This window comes from Syzygium oleosum, unplaced genomic scaffold, assembly GCF_021117445.2.
Source record: "Syzygium oleosum isolate NSW1041296 unplaced genomic scaffold, Sole_v2.1 Sole_v2.10, whole genome shotgun sequence".
Classification (NCBI taxonomy): domain Eukaryota; kingdom Viridiplantae; phylum Streptophyta; class Magnoliopsida; order Myrtales; family Myrtaceae; genus Syzygium; species Syzygium oleosum.
In genome coordinates this window covers 4,164,642-4,175,559 of record NW_026607494.1, presented here as the reverse complement: position 1 = coordinate 4,175,559, position 10,918 = coordinate 4,164,642, and the positions used below count along the sequence as shown (strand labels likewise).

The 10,918-nt window shown below is 40.0% G+C and overlaps 1 pseudogene; it reads left to right on the top strand.

The window, feature by feature from the left end:
• Positions 1 to 2,885: 2,885 nt before the first annotated feature.
• On the top strand, positions 2,886 to 4,224 carry LOC115662710 (BRASSINOSTEROID INSENSITIVE 1-associated receptor kinase 1-like; annotated as a pseudogene).
• Positions 4,225 to 10,918: the final 6,694 nt, after the last annotated feature.

The following is a 10,918-nucleotide window of genomic DNA, read 5'->3' as shown; positions in this document are numbered from 1 at the left end:
AGAGATGAGAAGAAAAGAGAGGAGACAGAAACCTCCTTCAGAAAACAAAAAATAAAGAAAGAAGAGAAAGGGCAATTCGCGCGTGCATGTTTGGACCTATTGACAAATCGGACTAACACCATTACCCAATGCCCAATAAGAATTCAATCCCTTTTGTCATCTAGTCAGAGAAATTTTCGAAATTAAGTCATATACTGATCCATATGAATTCTAAGTTTCTGGGAAGAAGGACATTAGAAGTGCTAAAAGTTGTGTATGGCGCTCACTTTAGTGCTAAAAGTTTTTTTCGGATCACTTAAGTGCCACTTAAAAAAAAAAGGATCACATAAGTGTCAACTCCAATCTAGATCGCCAGAAATCCGATGTGGCAATATTTTATTAATTTCTCACTCCTATGTGGTTCGCTGACGTGCCCAGTCAGCATATAACCCCTATTGTAAATAGTGATCATTTGAATGTCAAATTTTGTTTAAAGTGATTACTTCAATGCCAGTCGGATTGTGCGACGTCAGTTTGGATGTCCACGTGGACTAGATTTGTTTTAAAAATATGCCAAGTCATATTAATTATTTTAATTTTAAATGCCATGTAATCAATTTGGCCGGAATTGGCACTTAAGTATCGCTCTTTCTCTGATTTGGCACTTAAATAGTCCAAAAAAAACTTTTGATACTAAAGTGAGCGACGTACATAACTTTTGGCACTTCCAGTGTTTTTCTCCCTAAGTTTATGGATTTAATTTAGGAACTGTTAAGCTATGAAATTAAGTGGAAAGTATAGTTTATGGTATTGTGGAGCCGCGAGATTTTACAAAAGTCAATTTTGAGATACGGTTTGGTCGGAATAAATGTTTAAAGTTTTGCACACATTGCTGACTAATTCCGAATTTCTGTTTTCTGCGATGGTTTTCGCTCGTTTTCAACCATCTTTTGAGTCGGTGAAGTTTAATATCTTTTAGTACTTCAAAAGTGATTTTTTTTACGATGAACTCACTTGAATTTGAGTTCGGTAGAGAGAGATATGGCACGAGACATTTCGTCGTGCAAGTGGCCATTTGTCGCGCAAGTGGTTGTTCTTCGCATTAGTGCTTATTTGTTGTGATTGGCCATTCTTGATGTCTTTTGTCGACCCGTAGTGAACGTTTTGACTTCAAAATAGGGTCGCCTAGTCAAGCCTTAGTTAAGTTGATTATTTACTTGAGTTTTTATAGTTGAATCTTAGTTATGAGTTGAGATAGTTGGATATATCTTTAAAATGGTGCTTTGAGATTTAGTTTGTTAGTTTTGGAAAGTATATATTCTTATGATGATTTTAGAAATCTAATCCTGTAACCAAATTATTGTTTATCGAATATATAGATGGAGATACATATTTGATAACAGTTAATATTGTTTATGTTTGCAGTTGCATCCTTCAGGTAGGAGGACGGCCGTTTTATTTCTCTTATTTTGTAGAAGTTGGGGTGTGTGTTGTTAGAAGGGTAGTTTAAGCTTAGATCATTACTAAGTTCTAATTTAGTATCCAAAGTGCTAATTCCTCGCGTAGTTACTTCACCCACTGAGTCTCATTGGTCACTTATACTTATAAAGATAGCAGTTCCCCTTTCTCATTGGCCAAACTTCATGCTTTGTTGGCTTATTTTTTCCCGAAGCCAGTTTCTAGCCATGGACAACTTTATGTTGCAATTTCCACAGCAACAACGAGAGATGGGTACGAGTTTCTTTTGTTAAATGAAGATGGGGGATGATGCACATACCAAAAATATAGTGTGCAAAGAAATTTTTGACAAATTTCCCTTAGATAAAGCGATGATAGCTATTTTAAATACTTTTTTTACAAAACTATTCTTTTCGTTCCTTGTTATGGTAACATTTTTGGCTCTGAATATTTTATACTCTATTTAAAGAACAATGAATGGAATCCGCGTGGATCCCATGCATAGCACAGGCTTTTGGGCTAGTACAATTATAAATTAGTGACACGAACTTTCTAAGCTCCTTCACAATATACTTTTTAAAGGATGAACAAGAACATTATTAGTGTTTAAGTCGCAAGATCTTACAAAATCAATTATGACAATCGCAATATGCCAAGAGTAGCTATGCAGGGAGTTTACAAGGAAGATGAACCCATATCAATTTTTATTTATTTGGTCAACACTAACACCAGGAAGATCTAATGGAAATAAATCTCAATTTTTATTTATTTGCAGTATCGACTGACTATATGGTTTATGTCTGTACTATTCACAGTAAAGATTTCCAGTTATTGTTAATGCATTTGTTCTTGTTTCCAAGGATTTTCTATTAAAAATGGAACATAGAGAAAAGAATAAATATCTAAAATTAATATTAGTATTTCCACTCATATAGAAAATTTTCCAGTGTAATTGCAATATGATCAATCGACGTATAACGCACGTGTTTCAAATACGAGTAATTAGAAATATAGATCTTCAAGGATATGCAAAAGTTGATAGCTTTTCCATGTGATGTACAGCCAATGTAGTAAAGAAAAAAGACTAGTGCTCTTCACATTTGGATTTTTCAATGCGTAGGAATCCAAGAATTCCAGGAGAATTATGCAAAATTTGCTTTATATGAGTTGCACGTTTTGTCAAATTTGGAAGCTGCTCACAGGAAGGCAATGAAACCTCTCTCGCTTTCTTTCCAGTTTCCGCGAAGCTGCTCACAGGAAGGCTTTGGAGTGAGATGGCCCCACACTTTGACATCAGCCTACAATCCGACGACTTTTCCTTACCATTTCATTCATTCACACCGACCCAAAGCAGTCGCGGGTGAGGCAGGCACAATCCCAACGGAGTTATAAAACTGTGTACATGCAAGTCTCTTTGGATGTGCAGAAGGTGCTCCCAAACTAATCACTACCAATCGAGAGAAACCATCAAGCTTAGACGATCCATTTGTACTTGAGAAGAATCTACTATTCTCCCGCTTAAAGATGGTGTTCAATCTCCGATCCTCCAGTTTTTCCGAGTCCGATTCCGTTGAAGATGATCCAAAACCTCCCAAAACAACACCTCCTAAAAGATTCTCCCTAAAGGAGATCCGAGTCGCGACACACAACTTTAGCAGCAACATCTTGGGGGACGATGAATACGGGAAAGTTTACAGGGGGTGCTTGGCCGATGGTTTGCTAGTGGCAATACAGAGAGCGTGCTGCGTCGATCGATGGAGGGAAGAGCTGTTCGAAGCAGAAATGCAAGTGGGAAGCGCGGTTTCGATGCACCCAAACGTGCTATGCCTGAGGGGCTTTTGCAGGACCGAGAAAGAGCGCTTACTGGTGTATCCCTTGATCAACAATAGCCTATCTTACACTCTTAGAGAGAGACCAGATCGGTTTGCCCGACCTCTCAATTGGACTACTCGCAAGCGAATAGCCTTGGGAGCAGCAAGGGGGCTTGCAAACCTTCACAATCAAGGTATCATCAGGATCATGCATCGTGACATCTGTGCGTCAAATGTACTGCTGAATATGCATTTTGAGGCCGTGATAGGAGGATTTTCGCTTGCTATGATCATGCACGAGAGAAATGTAGAGGAAGGGACCATTGAGTGGCCCTCGTGCTCAGCTGATTCTGGCTCCGATGCTCTATCCTATCATCGCTATGAAGATGTTTATGTCAACACTTCCCATCTGTGGCACATTTGGGTTTATTGCCCCCGAGTTCATCTACACAAGAAAGTGCACACTGAAGAATGATGTCTTTGCATACGGGAATATGCTTCTCGAGCTCATCTCGGGACAGCCGATCTACTCTGACGATGGTGAAATATTCTGCTTGGATGATTAGACTAGAAAACAAATGAATGAAGATCAATTGAGAAGGGTGATCGATCCCAATTTGCAGGGGAATTACGCGGGAGAAGAAGCAGAGCAACTAGTCCGATTGGCATTGTTGTGCGCACATGAGGATCCATCTGTTCGACCAGAGATGTCTGAAGTGGTTCGAATGCTCGAAAGCCAGTTTCTTCAGCGGCACCCTAGTACCAGGACTAGTTGCAATCAAAAGTGAGTGTGACTCAACTCCGTACTACTCTTTCCCTCCTTCTCCTTCTCCTCTGGGGATTGCTCCATGACTGGCATGTCAATGCTACATCATCACCATTGCCTTGTACCTTCAATAACAAAATTAGCTTCTATATTTCTCTTCCTAAACTCTATATGTTCCTCTTCATTTTCATTTATATGATCTTTTTGTAATTCCTTCCTCCGATTTTTTTTAGACACTTAGCACGTTCTTCATGCAATGACTGCTATCTTCTACATTTGTCATCAAACTAGAAACTGAAATAAAAAATTCGAAGTGTCATCTCTTAATCTATCGAATTAATGGTGAATGAATGTTTAAGTTTATTAAGAAAGTTCTGTTGTTCTAACGAAAATTAAAAGCCACCATAAAAGTCGTCCTTAGAAGACATTAATAAGATCAGTCGGACATGCGTCTTCGTGCACATCAATCCTTGTATATGCAAGAAAATTTAAATTGTTGGCACTTTGATTCTCTGCCTGCATCTTCCAAATTTGTTTCTCTGATTTCAAAGGAGGATATGGTTGGACTAGTTGGCTTTGACTTTCTTGTCTGCGAGTTAAACTCATACGGATCTTGCAAGAAGTTTCTCGGTGACGGGAGTCATCAATACGAAACAACATTGTGCATCAACTTCTTGTAGGCTCAAGTTAGGACTTGTAAAATCTGGGTATGCACTACCACAATTCATACCTACCTAGTAGGGGTGTGCAACCGGACCGGGTTTACCCGGAAACCGGACCGGCCCACCCGAAAAACAGGTTCGGGAACCGGTTCTAACAAGAACCGATCCGGGTACCGGTTCCATTTTTTGGGAACCGGTTAGAACCGGTCCGGTTTCCGGTTCCAAGTAAAAACCAACCCGAACCGGTTTTAGAACCGGTTTTGAGATAATGTAAAAAAAAAGTAAAAACCCTAGATCACGTTACCCTACTTCACCGGTTTTAGAACCGGTTTTCGGTTTAATATTGGGATCTGTTTCACAACTATGAGCGAAACAGCACGGCCCTTAAAGTCTTCTAAATATTGCGTGATTCACATTAGATATATAGACATTTCTTTAATGAGAGCAGATGCTTTACTGGTAAGTCTCTTGATTTTTCTTTCAGGATATTTCATTCGGAAATAGAAGTGAGGAGTTCTCCCATCATGGCACAAAATAAAGAGCTAAACATGTTGAACAATTCCCTGGAAATGTGACTCTTAAATATTTATGCGATTAGACTATGTCTTACCACATAGTGCTTTTGGATTGTTGATTTTAATGTATTGTAATTTCACTTGCTCATTTTGGGGATTGTTACTTTTGGCGGATAGTGATTTTTGTTATTCATCTTTTACTTTAAATCGTTTCATTGATACCTATATTATTTTGCTGGAAAAAAATGAAACCGGAAAAAGGAACAAAAAGAAAAAACAGGTTCTCGGGTAAACCCTGAAACCGGACCGGAAAAACAGGGTCGGTTCCAAAACAGGGTCCAGGGAAAACAGGGTTGGTTTCAGGTTTCAAAAATTGGGAACCGGTTATAACAGGGTTGGTTTCAGGTTCCAGGTCTGGACCCAACCCACCCTGGAACCGATCACCCCTACTACCTGGGCCATTTCAGCTACTTCTGGGCAATGTTTCAACCCGAGGAATCTCCATTTCGTCTTAATTTACTTGATTATCTCGGATTTGCAGGAAGGCAATGACAAGAGCAATGTCATTATTAGCCTTAACCTCATTTGAACAATCAAGAGGTGCATAATTCGACATCTACAACTCTCTCAAGCTCTCACTACCTGTCAGTGAGTTGGGAATGAGGAGACTCGTGCCGAATGTCATATTGTGCAAACGGATCGTGCACTCATGAGAGGTTTTAATGACCAGCTCAATTGTGCGATTGTGCATTTCCTTCATGTCTTAAAATCCACCCAGGCAGGATATTGTGCTTCCTATTAGATTGATTTTTTTTTCAATGAATGTAAAGATTAACCTATCTCAAATTTGTTTCAACCTAATTGATGTTTTAGCAATTCTTTGGCGGAAATCATCCCTTTGGTTCATTGCAACCAGTTTTAAAAGATCAGGGGCAGTACCAATTTGAGATTTTTGTGAGATGATAATTAGTTTGGGGTATATGTGTCAAGGGAACTGATTTAAAAATTTTATTGGTATTAATCCCTAAAATTAATCAATCCAATACTCTTTTCACACGGGATCCACCTAACTATGTGTTCGAGTGCCCTAATGCACATGCACCAGCTAAAGCTCGATGGTGATTTGTCGGGACATGGAGTAGACTAGAATGTTAACAAATTTGTAGGTTGCAGAATAGAAAACCATTGAATTGTATTCCTCAGTTCCTTGGTTCATAAACAAGTGGGAGGTGTCCTTTTCTAGATGGAGCAAGAACTTGGTGGTCCTTTTGTCACCCTAGAGACATGCCAATCTTTCGTGAGTGAACAAGGTCAATTACGAGATGAGTTAAAGACTTTTCTTTATTCTCTCGATAAGTTACTACGTGGTAGACTTTGCAATTTCCTCACAGGACGCACCATTTTCCATGGAGTTATGTTTCAAAGAAATTGTGCATCATCTGCTTCTTCTCGAATCACTTGATGTGGAATTCTTCTTGGTGATGGGCTCGTTCCAATCCATCTTCTTCCTCGGTCTTCCCTTTTGTTGTTTGTCCTGAATGTTGGCAGAAGACTCCCGTCGTGGCCCTTTATGTATGAAATTTTTGTGTCTAGACCCTATCGAATCAACTGTATTTGTAGGATTATTATTCCATATGCATGTATCGCGATACAATTTGTTGTGAATTAACGCAGAATCTAATAGATCTTGCAATTCAACATATAAAATAAGATGCCCAAAGGGAGAAACTAAAAGAAAGAGAGCCTGTTGTTATCGAGTATGCGGCTCGTTTTAATCGGCTAAGCAAATTTTCAAAGAACATTTTTGGGAAGAAAAAGACACAGCCGATTGCTTCGAGCAAGGGCTCCAACCAGAGAATAGCTCAAGCCTTTCTTCTCGCTTGCTGACTACCTGCGAAAATGTTCTGGATAGAGCACTCAAAGTCGACCAGGACTTGAGTGCAGTGCACTCAGCGGACAACAGCCGAAGAAAGTGGATGAAATAATCTTAACTCTTCCACGTAACGGCAACCCTCCTGAAGCAATAGCCAGATCTACATACCCCGATCTTGAAATGAATTTTTTGGATTCTAACTTCTTAGAGGAAAGAGATATTCTTACTCCAAGGAATAAGACAGTGGGTGAACTAAATCCATACATAATGGATCTCCTTCCACGTGAAGATGTGTTATGTTATGCGCAGAATCCATTCCGTAAGGTATATACTATATCTCTTAGAGTTTCTAAATTCACTACAATTTCTAGGATCTCCCGATCGCAAGTTGCGGCTCAAAGCAGCAATGCTTGTTACGTGACTATGAAACATTATTATGACTTTGGGTTCATGCAACAACACTAGGAAATTGTCAATGTTATAATTGGGCCAAAGCCCATAGGCCGAAACTCAGCCCACCTAATGGGCTCTCAAATTCTGCAGGAGCTGTGAAGAAAGAAGAAGAGAGGAAAAGAGAAAAGACAACCGAGAGATAAGAAGAAGACAGAGGAGACAAAAAGCTCCTTCAGAAAGCAAAAATGAAAGAAAGAAGAGAAAAGGGCATTCGCGCGTACACGCTTTGGAAGCCTTACGCTTTGGGGAGGTGTTCGGGGTTGGGGTGGGGCCCGACGCCCAAAAAAAAAAAATGGGAAAAAACGCGTGAAAGAGGGGGTTGGCCTTTCCTGCGTTTCTTCTTCTCGGTGTCAGCAATTTACGCTGAAAGGCTCCAAAAGAAAAGGTCCAGCGTTTTTTGGGATAAGGACGTCCCCTTTCGTAATTTGCCAATGACGACCTAAATCTACGGAGGGAAAGAGGCGCGGATTATGTCGATTCCCTCTTTAACGGTCCAGATTTAACTCGGGTCGATTTCTTTTTCTCTTGTTTTTTTTTAGGGGGGGAGGTCGGAACCGGGGTCGGTTGGTCGCGTTTTGATCTGCGTCCGTCCTGCGGGCCGAGGAGAGGGCCCTCTTGCAGGATAAGATATACCGTCTCGGATAGTGATATCGATCATTGGCGTATAGAGATTAAAAAACGGTCCCTCTAAAAGATAATGAGGGGAGAGCCGTGTTGCCATGGATAATCATTGGTCCGAACATGCGTATTTTAATCTCTCCCTCTCTCCACCTCCGTGGGTGGAGGGGGAAAAGAGCTCGTGGGCGTCGGCGGGACCCGCCGGCTGTCTCGTCCGGTGGTGGTTCGGGTCGTGTTCTTCTATAGTAACTTTTTGGTTTTTGGCCTTTTTAAGTTCACACATGCTCTTTTTAAGTTTATCTTGCCGGCCTTGAGCATGTTAAAATAGTATTCTTTGCCGACCCTTTCATTGTACCGGTCCTTGTCAATGCAGAAAACATGGCTCTCTCTTCCTCCTTTCTTTCTTTTCCTTTTCCCCCCATTCCCTTTCTGTTTCTCATGCGCGCTCGATCCCATTTATTGCAGAATGTCCACTGTTCTGCTTGTTGACCGAGTGTGAACGCTTTTTTTTTTCTTTTTTTTTTTTGCTGCGCCGTTTTTTGGACCTGGTAAAAGATCCAAATATTACAAATTTAGTACTCAAAGTGCTCATTTCTCGCATAGTTACGTCACCGATTGAGTCTCATTGGCCATTTATTCTTAAAAAGAAAGCATTTCCCCTTTCTCATTGGCCAAACTTGAAGCTGTGTTGGCTTATTTCTCCCTTAGCCAGTTTTTAGCCACGGACACCTTTATGTTGCAATTTCCACACTAACAACGAGGGAGATGGATTTCAGATACTTTTGTTAAATGAAGATGGGGGAATGATGCACATATCATAAATTTTGTGTACATCCCTTAAATAAAGCCATGATAGCTATTCTAAATACATTTTTTACAAACTATTCTTTTGGTACCTTACTATCGAAACATTTTTGGCTGTGAATATTTTATACTCTATTTAAAGAACAATGAATGGATTCCACATGGATCCCTTGCATAGCATGGGATACTGGACTAGTACTTGTATAAATTAGTGACACGACCTTTCGACGCTCCTTCACAAAATATTTTTTAAAGGATGTGCAAGAACATTATTAGTTTTTAAGTCACAAGATTTGACAAAATCAATTATGACAATCGCAATATGCCAAGAGTAGTTGTGCAGGGAGTTTACAAGGAAATGAACTCATGTCAAGTACTTTTGTCTCTTCCAATATTTGGTGAATCCTAACACCAGGAAGATCCAACAGAAATAAATCCCTATTTTTATTTATTTACAGTATCGACTAACTATATGTTTTATATCTATACTATATCATAGTAAAGATTTCTAGTTATTGTTAATGTTAAATTTATATCTCGAATTTGAGCCCGCATTCCTATTTGGCTGATTTCGGATGAGGGGCTCACGACGACGCGAATAAAGAAGGCCACTAAAAGACAAAATAGGGGCACACTTTATTTTATTATATCTATTTCGGTGGGCCAGGTCAATTTGTTGAATGCTTATCAGTGAGGGACTTCCCTTCTTGGACGTGCAAAAGAAACGTGTGGGGCCACGAAAGTCAAATAAAAGGGGAAGCACAACTAGGGTTTTTTGCCGCATATAAAAAGAAAAGAAATTGAGGGTTTCTTTCTTTGAGCGAAGACCAAAAACTGCACAAAGCAAGACGTACAGAGACGCTCGTATTCAAGCTGCACGAAGGAGGCAGAACTTACAGAGACATTCTTGAACGTGCGCGTGTTTTTGCTTTGGGCTTGAACATGCAGTGATTTGTGCAGTGAGTTTATTTTGTCCAATTAAGTTGTTTATTCGTAAACACTTTGGGTTTCGGCTTAAATCTAAGTGTGGAAAACACTCGAGCGTTTGAGCGATTTGTAACTCTGATTCTCCGATTATAGTGGATTATTTGTTGCTGGCTCTCCTCGTGGATGTAGGTACCGATATTCGGACCGAACCACGTAAATCTCTGGTGTCTTTTATCGTTCCTTGTTTATTTCTCTGGTATTTTCGCATTGACTTAATTTGCAAGATCTTGTCGTTTCTGCGTTATATTTCAAACAATTGGTATCAGAGCTTGAGGGTTGGATTTTCTGGATTGTGATTTGGGGCTTTTGCTTGTCTGATTATTATCTGGAAATACTACTATTGCAATTATGTCCGGAGCGAAAGTTGAGATTGAGAAATTTAACGGGAGGAACAACTTTGAGTTATGGAGCGTCAAGATGCGTGCGCTATTGACAATCCAAGGTTTGGCTAAGGCATTAGATGGCGAAGATGGGTTACCCATTATAATGAAAGTAGCTGATAAAGCAGAGCTAATGGAGAGAGCAAAGAGTATAATCCTGCTGAATTTATCGGATGAAGTGTTAATAGAGGTGGTTGAGGAGAAGGATGCCGCAGCATTGTGGGCAAAATTACAGGCACTCTATGTAACGAAGGGTTTGAACAATCGCTTGTACATGTTGAAGAGGATGTTTCAATTTCGATACACTGAAGGTACGTCGATCAGATCCCATCTAGATGAATTTAATAAACTCATGATGGATTTGAAGAATGTCGGTAAGATACTTGATGATGAGGAATAGGGCATGATGTTATTGGCTTCTTTACCTGAATCATGGGAGCACTTTACTGATTCACTACTCCAAGGGCGTACTACGATTACCTCGGAAGAGGAAAAGTCAGCATTGTTCTCTAAAGATTGGCAGAGGAAGTTGCGAGATGATATTCTAGCGCAGGATGTAGCGCGAGGACTAGTGATTCGAGGTAGAAAACAACATCGAGGGTCCAGTAGCAG